Consider the following 9,122-nt stretch of genomic DNA (forward strand, 5'->3'; position numbering starts at 1 on the left):
ACCGACCAGAACACCGACGATTTGAGCTCGAAAGTCGCGGCCAAGATCCTTTTCCGTCGCCGTTGATTCCGCCGGGTTTGTGACGCGCCACCACTTGGAACTAGTTCCTCACATCTTCAGCAACAATTTCCGACCAACCACGATCACCAGGGAGGCCGGAAAACCGCCGAACGATCACCGGAAACTTGCGGATCTTTGGAGCTTCGATCCGCCGCCGGTAGCGCGCGTGGCGACTCACGGCCACCACCATTGCACTCACCGAGGTCGGAACTAGCAGACCTAAGCTCCCCGTCATCGTTGACTGAAGTCCGGTCACCGTTGACCGGCAGGGGCAATTCGGTAAATTCATGAAACTTTGGGGTGAATTTGTAATTTTATGTAATCAGTGGACATTTTGGTAATTTTGAGTGAGAGCAGTGAAGTAATTTATGCTTTCGAGGGTAATTCGGTAATTTAAGACGTTGAGGACATTTCGGTAATTTTATGCCCTGAGGGTAATTTCGTAATTTCGGAGAATGTGATTAATTTATGTAATCTGAATTGAGGATAATATGGTAATTGACGAATATGAGGATAATTTGGTAAAATAATGAAGTTTGAGGATAAGTTGGTAAAATATTGATGTTGGGGGTATTTTGGTAATTTTACTCATATGGGAATAGTTTATCGTTAATAGGATTCGAGATTTATTATATTAAATTGGTTGTATTTCTATTTACAGAGAATAATTATAGTGTTTCCGTGATTAGGAGGATCCGCATCCGCGAACGAGAATCAACCCGCGGACGTTGTTGATACCGAGTCTAGACATCATCACTGTGAGTGGAATATACAAAACCTATTTTCATAGTATATGCTGATTTTATGATAAGTATTTAATGCTTCGATTAAATGATTTTCCGGCAAATTAATTTTTATCTATGTGTCGGTCTTTATTGTTATTGAGAATGAGTTTGATTAATGATTTTATTAGCGTTTTTGAGTAAAGGCATGATATTAGAATTGAGCAGATTTTGAGATATGTTGAATAGAAAGAAAATGAGATTTCATATGAGATTCTATGTTTATGTATATGTTATTTTTGAAATCATTAGACAGTACCCTTCCCTCCAGATACAGAGAAACAGATAATATGAGATCAGAAAAGAGATACAGATAAGATGAGATAGAGGCCTTTGGGGCCCGTCGGAACACACATAGAGGCTTTGGGCCGTGTGTTCGGGCGCTTTTGCCTTTTGGGGGCTTATGCATGCACAGTACAGATATATGAGATATGAGATGAGATCGTCCCCATCTATCCGTTGTAGCTCCGGGGCGTGACGTTACCCAGATAGTACGTCATTGCCCGTCCGTCGAGGTCCGGATATGATCAGATTATTCCCTGGGTACTTGTTTGATGACAGTTTTTAGTATTCAGTATTTGATATGATGTGTATTATATGATTCCATCGATTTTATGCAAATATATGTATTATAGTGTTTCAATGAACTGATTTGCATTAAATGAGTTTGAGCAAGTTCTTATGATATTTTGAGAAATTGATTTATGAAATTGATTTGAGGAAGTGATTTGAGAAAGATTAAATGATTTTAAATAAATTTATTAAATTGTCAGCAACTACTATCCACTCACTGAGCTCACTGAGTTTTATACTCACCCCTCTTTTATTCTATTTCCCCCCCCCCCCACAGGAGATTTACAGGTACATCAGTCAACCCAGTAGCGAACTTTAGTGTGATATTGTGGCCACATGATGGTGCTAGGAGTCATGGATTTAATTATTATTATATTTGAGATTTTTGCGAGTTGTATTATTTTATTATTTTATGTAATCGATGTAATTTAATCTTAGGATGATATGGATATGTTGATTTGAGAAGTTGATTATGGAGGATGGTTGGATATTGAATTATTTTGGGAGTGTTGATTTGTAAATTGCAGGATTGGATATGTTTTATTTTTAAGGGAGACTCTGCCGAAATTTTTATAGAATAGTTTCGATTTTATGAGTTTAGATAGACTCGCCCTGGGGAGTTGCGGGGCGGGTCGTTTCAGTTGGTATCAGAGCATGGTTTTAGATTCTGTAGACTTTACTGTCGTAAAGAGAATAAGTTTTGATTATTAAAGTCGGACTTAATATTTTGTAGGCACCATCATGATTCGTCGTAGCAGTAGACGTGGCCGCGGACGTGGACGTGGTCGTGGCCGTACTAGACTAGTAGCTGGGTTGACTCCAGGAGATTTACCTGCGGGGGAAAATGATCCCGTTGATGAGGGAATAGTTGAGTCTTCGACGCACGAGGTTGTGCAACAGGCACCAGGAAATGCTCCGAACATTGAGCAGTCCATTGATAGATTAGCTCAGATTGTGACTACAGTGGTTCAGAATCAGGCTCAGCCGCATGTCGGTCAAGTGAACACTGTCGAGCGTGTTTGAAGTTTAGGGGCAAAGAGTTTTAATGGTTCTGGTGATCCACCTGAGGCAGAGTCGTGGCTTATCAAGTTAGAACGTATTTTTGATGTGATGAGATGCTCAGAGGAGGATAGACTTTCATTTGCCACTTTTCTGCTCGAGGATAGGGCTTATCATTGGTGGCAAACAGTAGAGCGAAGATACCAAGGGCATGCTGCGCTTACATGGGCTATGTTTCGTAAGGAATTCTACGATCATTATTTTCCGGCTGTGTATCAGGATATTAAGCGGAGTGAATTCCTTCGATTGGTTCAAGGAGCTATGTCAGTGGAAGAGTATGAGAAGAAATTTTTGGATCTTTCTAGATTTGCCATTTCAGCAGTTGGTGATGAGAGGGAGAGATGTAAGCGTTTTGAGGAGGGTCTCCGATTTGAGATTCGTACGACTGTGACGGCATCACGGTACACTGAGTTCATTGAGGTAGTTGAGGCAGCTAAGAGAGTAGAGCACAGTATCTCTGAGAGACGTAGAGTTCAGACTCTGAAGCAGAAACGTAGCCAGAGTTGGACAGAGGGTGGCTCGAGTAGCAGGCCGCTGAAGAGAGGCGCGTATACAAATTACTCTGCTGGTGTGCAAAGGAATCAGAGTATGAGTAGCAGGGGAGATCAGAGACAATCCGCCAGTTACAGTTCGGCGCAGCCTTCAGTGGGGAGTAATGTTAGGACTCAGGGGCAGTATGACAGGAATAGCGGAGGACCCCGTAGGAGTATACAGCAGACTCCTTGCCCTACGTGTGGTAGGAACCATCAGGGCCAATGCCGTATCGGAGACAATGTGTGTTATTTATGTGGACAACCTGGACATATTAAGAGATTCTGCCCTACTTTATCTCAGGGTGACAGTTCTGCTCGAGGGGCAGCCCCACAGTATCAATCTCATGTTGGACCAGTTCAGGGTCAGAGGGGTATGCAGACAGGGGGTTCTATATCGAGGAGTCAGACCACTTTTCCAAGTCAGAGAGGTCAACCTGGTCGACCTCGTACTCAGGCTCGAGTTTTTGCCTTGACACAGCAGGAGGCTCATGCTACACCAGAAGTTATTATGGGTACATTATCTATCTTTGGTCATGATGCTCATATTCTTATTGATCCTGGATCCACGCATTCTTTTGTTTCTCGCACATTTAGTATGCATCTAGAGAGAGAGCCTGAATTGCTGGATTATGGTTTAGTTGTTAGTACACCTACCGGAAGGTCATTACTTGCTGAAAAGGTGTATCGAGATAGCATGATTCGATTGGGCGAGCATGAATTTAAGGCGAATGTGATTATTCTAGACATTCAAGATTTTGATGCCATTTTGGGCATGGATTGGCTTGCGTCTCACCATGCTACAGTGGATTGTTTTAAAAAGGAAGTTGTGTTCAATAAACCAGGAGAAACTGAGGTGAAATTTTATGGTGAGCGTAGAATTTTACCCTCATGTGTCATATCGGCCATTGATGCAAGACGCTTACTAAGGAAAGGTTGCTCAGCTTATCTGGCATACATAATAGCCACTGGAGTTCGGGAGTTGAGATTGGAGGATATTCCAGTAGTCCAAGAGTTTTCAGATGTATTTCCAGATGAACTTCCGGGGATGCCACTTCATAGAGAGATTGAGTTTTCTATTGATTTAGTCCCTGGGACGGCTCCTATATCTATAGCACCGTATAGGATGGCTCCAGCTGAACTAAAGGAACTTAAGATTCAACTGCAAGAATTGGTGGATAAAGAGTTTATTAGACCTAGTGTATCTCTGTGGGGAGCTCCGGTGTTGTTTGTTAAGAAAAAGGATGGTACTCTTAGACTCTGCATTGACTATAGGCAGTTGAATAAAGTTACAGTGCGTAATAAATATCCACTTCCGCGCATCGATGACTTGTTTGATCAACTTCAGGGAGCAAAGGTGTTTTCTAAGATCGATTTGCGCTCGGGATATCATCAGCTTAGAATTAAAGAGGCCGATGTTCCTAAAACAGCATTCAGAACTCGTTATGGACATTATGAGTTTTTAGTGATGCCATTTGGGTTGACTAATGCCCCAGCAGCTTTCATGGACCTTATGAATAGGGTATTTCGCCCTTATCTGGATCGATTTGTGATTGTGTTTATCGACGATATTTTGGTGTATTCTCGAAGTCAGGAGGAACATGAGGAGCACTTGTGGACTGTTTTGCAGACTTTAAGACAAAAGCAATTGTACGCTAAGTTCAGCAAGTGTGAGTTCTGGTTGGATAAAGTAGTATTTCTAGGCCATGTGATATCAGCTGAAGGAATTTATGTTGATCCTCAAAAGATCGAAGCAGTTGTAAATTGGGAACGGCCGACAAATGTGACTGAAGTTCGAAGTTTCCTTGGATTAGCTGGCTATTATCGGAGATTTGTGGAAGGATTCTCCAAGATTGCTATTCCTCTGACAAGGTTAATCAGAAAGAATGCTAAGTTCCAGTGGAATGATGATTGTGAAAAGGGTTTTCAAGAACTCAAGGCATGTCTTACTTTAGCACCAGTTCTTACACTTCCATCGGGTAATGAAGGGTTTGTAGTATACAGTGATGCATCCAGGCAAGGATTGGGTTGTGTGCTAATGCAGTATGGGAAAGTAGTGGCTTATGCTTCAAGACAACTTAAGAAGCATGAACAAAATTACCCAACTCATGATTTAGAGCTAGCAGCAGTGGTGTTTGCACTCAAGACATGGAGGCATTACTTGTATGGAGCAACATGTCAGATTTTTACTGATCACAAGAGCTTGAAGTATTTGTTTACTCAGAAGGAGTTGAATTTGAGACAGAGGAGATGGATTGAGCTGATTAAAGACTATGATTGTACCATTGATTTTCATCCGGGCAAAGCGAATGTGGTAGCTGATGCACTAAGCAGGAAGTCTTTTAGCTCTATAGCTCACTTGCGAGGGACATACATGCCGTTATTGATTGAGTTGAGATATTTGGGAGTTGAATTGGAAGTTGATAATTGCAGAGCTTTAATAACTAATTTTCGAGTGAGGCCGACTTTGATTGACAAAGTTCATCAGATGCAAGATCAGGATTTGCAGTTACTGAAGTTGAAAGAGGATGTGCAAAAAGGCTTACGAACTGATTTTGCAGTGAGAGATGATGGAGTTTTAGTTATGGATAATCGACTTTGCGTACCCGACATTAAGGAGTTGAAAAAGGAGATCATGGAAGAAACTCATTGTTCAGCTTATGCTATGCATCCTGGTAGTACGAAGATGTACCGTACCTTGAGAGATCATTACTGGTGGCAAGGTATGAAGAGAGAGATAGCTGAATTTGTATCTCGGTGTTTAGTTTGTCAGCAGATTAAAGCTGAACATCAGAGACCTGCAGGGTTTTCTCAACCGCTTCCTATCCCTGAGTGGAAATGGGAGCACATCACCATGGATTTTGTAACGGGACTTCCACGTACTCAGAGTGGTCATGATAGTGTATGGGTAGTTGTTGATCGACTTACCAAATCTACTCACTTTTTACCGTTCAAGACCACTTATTCGATGGACAAGTTGGGGAATATTTTTGTGGCTGAGATAGTTCGACTTCACGGAGCACCTGTGTCTATTGTTTCAGATAGAGATTCCCGATTTACTTTTAAGTTCTGGACAAGTTTGCAAAAGGCTTTAGGCACCAAGTTGAACTTCAGTACAGCTTTTCACCCACAGACTGATGGTCAGTCAGAGCGTACTATTCAAACCCTGGAGGATATGTTACGAGCTTGTATTTTGGAGTTTAGGGGTAGTTGGGACATTTATTTACCCTTGATGGAGTTTGCTTATAATAACAGTTATCAAGCTAGTATCGAGATGGCACCTTATGAGGCATTGTATGGAAGGAAATGCAGAACTCCCATATGTTGGGATGAGGTTGGAGAGCGGAAACGTTTTGGTCCCGAATTGGTTCAAAATACTAGTGAGAAGATACAGCTTATTCGGGAAAGATTAAAGGTAGCCCAGAGCAGACAAAAGAGCTATGCAGATAAGCGTAGGCGGGAACTTGAGTTTGAAGTAGGTGATAAGGTTTTCATACGAATATCTCCTTGGAAAGGGGTACTTCGATTTGGTAAGCGCGGGAAGTTGAGTCCACGTTACATTGGACCATATGAGATTGTGGAGCGTATTGGTTCGTTGGCATATCGATTAGCTCTACCACCTGAGTTATCCAGAATCCACGATATCTTTCATGTTTCGATGCTCCGGAAGTATTTGTATGATCCTAGTCATGTGTTGTCGAGACAACCAATTGAGTTGAAAGAAGACTTGAGTTATGAAGAAGAGCCCGTGGAAATTCTAGAACAGAAGCACCAAGTTTTGCGTTCAAGAACCATTCCGCTAGTAAAAGTGTTGTGGAGGAATCACACAAGAGAAGAGGCTACTTGGGAACGCGAAGACTTAATGCGAGCTCAATACCCTTACTTGTTCTCAACAGATGTGTAAATTTCGAGGACGAAATTTTTATAAAGGGGGAGGATTGTAACATATGCACTCCGATTTTCTTAATTAAGTGAGTGATTTAATTTTCTTCTTCGCTATTAATTTTTTTATTTCGTCACGACATTTTATCGAGAATAATTGAGCGCGATTACACGCGCCGATGGTCGGATTTTATTTTCATCACGGGTCCGAATTGAGCTTAATTTGTATTAAGCTTAAAAAAAAAAAAGGGGTCGGATTGTATAATTGGTGAAGGGGAACTGTTTTTGAATTCAAAAACAAAGTGAGAGAACTCGTGAAAGAGAGAGAGAGAGAGAGAGGAATTTTGACCCGTTGACCCGAAAACCCGACCCGGACCCGCGATATTGACCCAAAAGGATCTCCTAATTCCGGCCACCTTACCGGTCGTGCTTGGTACCGATCTGAAGCTTGGAAGCCGACCGTTGTATCCCCGTGGTCCTCGTCGCCGAAAACCGACCAGAACACCGACGATTTGAGCTCGAAAGTCGCGGCCAAGATCCTTTTCCGTCGCCGTTGATTCCGCCGGGTTTGTGACGCGCCACCACTTGGAACTAGTTCCTCACATCTTCAGCAACAATTTCCGACCAACCACGATCACCAGGGAGGCCGGAAAACCGCCGAACGATCACCGGAAACTTGCGGATCTTTGGAGCTTCGATCCGCCGCCGGTAGCGCGCGTGGCGACTCACGGCCACCACCATTGCACTCACCGAGGTCGGAACTAGCAGACCTAAGCTCCCCGTCATCGTTGACTGAAGTCCGGTCACCGTTGACCGGCAGGGGCAATTCGGTAAATTCATGAAACTTTGGGGTGAATTTGTAATTTTATGTAATCAGTGGACATTTTGGTAATTTTGAGTGAGAGCAGTGAAGTAATTTATGCTTTCGAGGGTAATTCGGTAATTTAAGACGTTGAGGACATTTCGGTAATTTTATGCCCTGAGGGTAATTTCGTAATTTCGGAGAATGTGATTAATTTATGTAATCTGAATTGAGGATAATATGGTAATTGACGAATATGAGGATAATTTGGTAAAATAATGAAGTTTGAGGATAAGTTGGTAAAATATTGATGTTGGGGGTATTTTGGTAATTTTACTCATATGGGAATAGTTTATCGTTAATAGGATTCGAGATTTATTATATTAAATTGGTTGTATTTCTATTTACAGAGAATAATTATAGTGTTTCCGTGATTAGGAGGATCCGCATCCGCGAACGAGAATCAACCCGCGGACGTTGTTGATACCGAGTCTAGACATCATCACTGTGAGTGGAATATACAAAACCTATTTTCATAGTATATGCTGATTTTATGATAAGTATTTAATGCTTCGATTAAATGATTTTCCGGCAAATTAATTTTTATCTATGTGTCGGTCTTTATTGTTATTGAGAATGAGTTTGATTAATGATTTTATTAGCGTTTTTGAGTAAAGGCATGATATTAGAATTGAGCAGATTTTGAGATATGTTGAATAGAAAGAAAATGAGATTTCATATGAGATTCTATGTTTATGTATATGTTATTTTTGAAATCATTAGACAGTACCCTTCCCTCCAGATACAGAGAAACAGATAATATGAGATCAGAAAAGAGATACAGATAAGATGAGATAGAGGCCTTTGGGGCCCGTCGGAACACACATAGAGGCTTTGGGCCGTGTGTTCGGGCGCTTTTGCCTTTTGGGGGCTTATGCATGCACAGTACAGATATATGAGATATGAGATGAGATCGTCCCCATCTATCCGTTGTAGCTCCGGGGCATGACGTTACCCAGATAGTACGTCATTGCCCGTCCGTCGAGGTCCGGATATGATCAGATTATTCCCTGGGTACTTGTTTGATGACAGTTTTTAGTATTCAGTATTTGATATGATGTGTATTATATGATTCCATCGATTTTATGCAAATATATGTATTATAGTGTTTCAATGAACTGATTTGCATTAAATGAGTTTGAGCAAGTTCTTATGATATTTTGAGAAATTGATTTATGAAATTGATTTGAGGAAGTGATTTGAGAAAGATTAAATGATTTTAAATAAATTTATTAAATTGTCAGCAACTACTATCCACTCACTGAGCTCACTGAGTTTTATACTCATCCATCTTTTATTCTATTTCCCCCCCCCACAGGAGATTTACAGGTACATCAGTCAACCCAGTAGCGAACTTTAGTGTGATATTGTGGC

This window comes from Citrus sinensis, chromosome 9, assembly GCF_022201045.2.
Source record: "Citrus sinensis cultivar Valencia sweet orange chromosome 9, DVS_A1.0, whole genome shotgun sequence".
In the NCBI taxonomy this organism is placed as follows: Eukaryota; Viridiplantae; Streptophyta; class Magnoliopsida; order Sapindales; family Rutaceae; genus Citrus; species Citrus sinensis.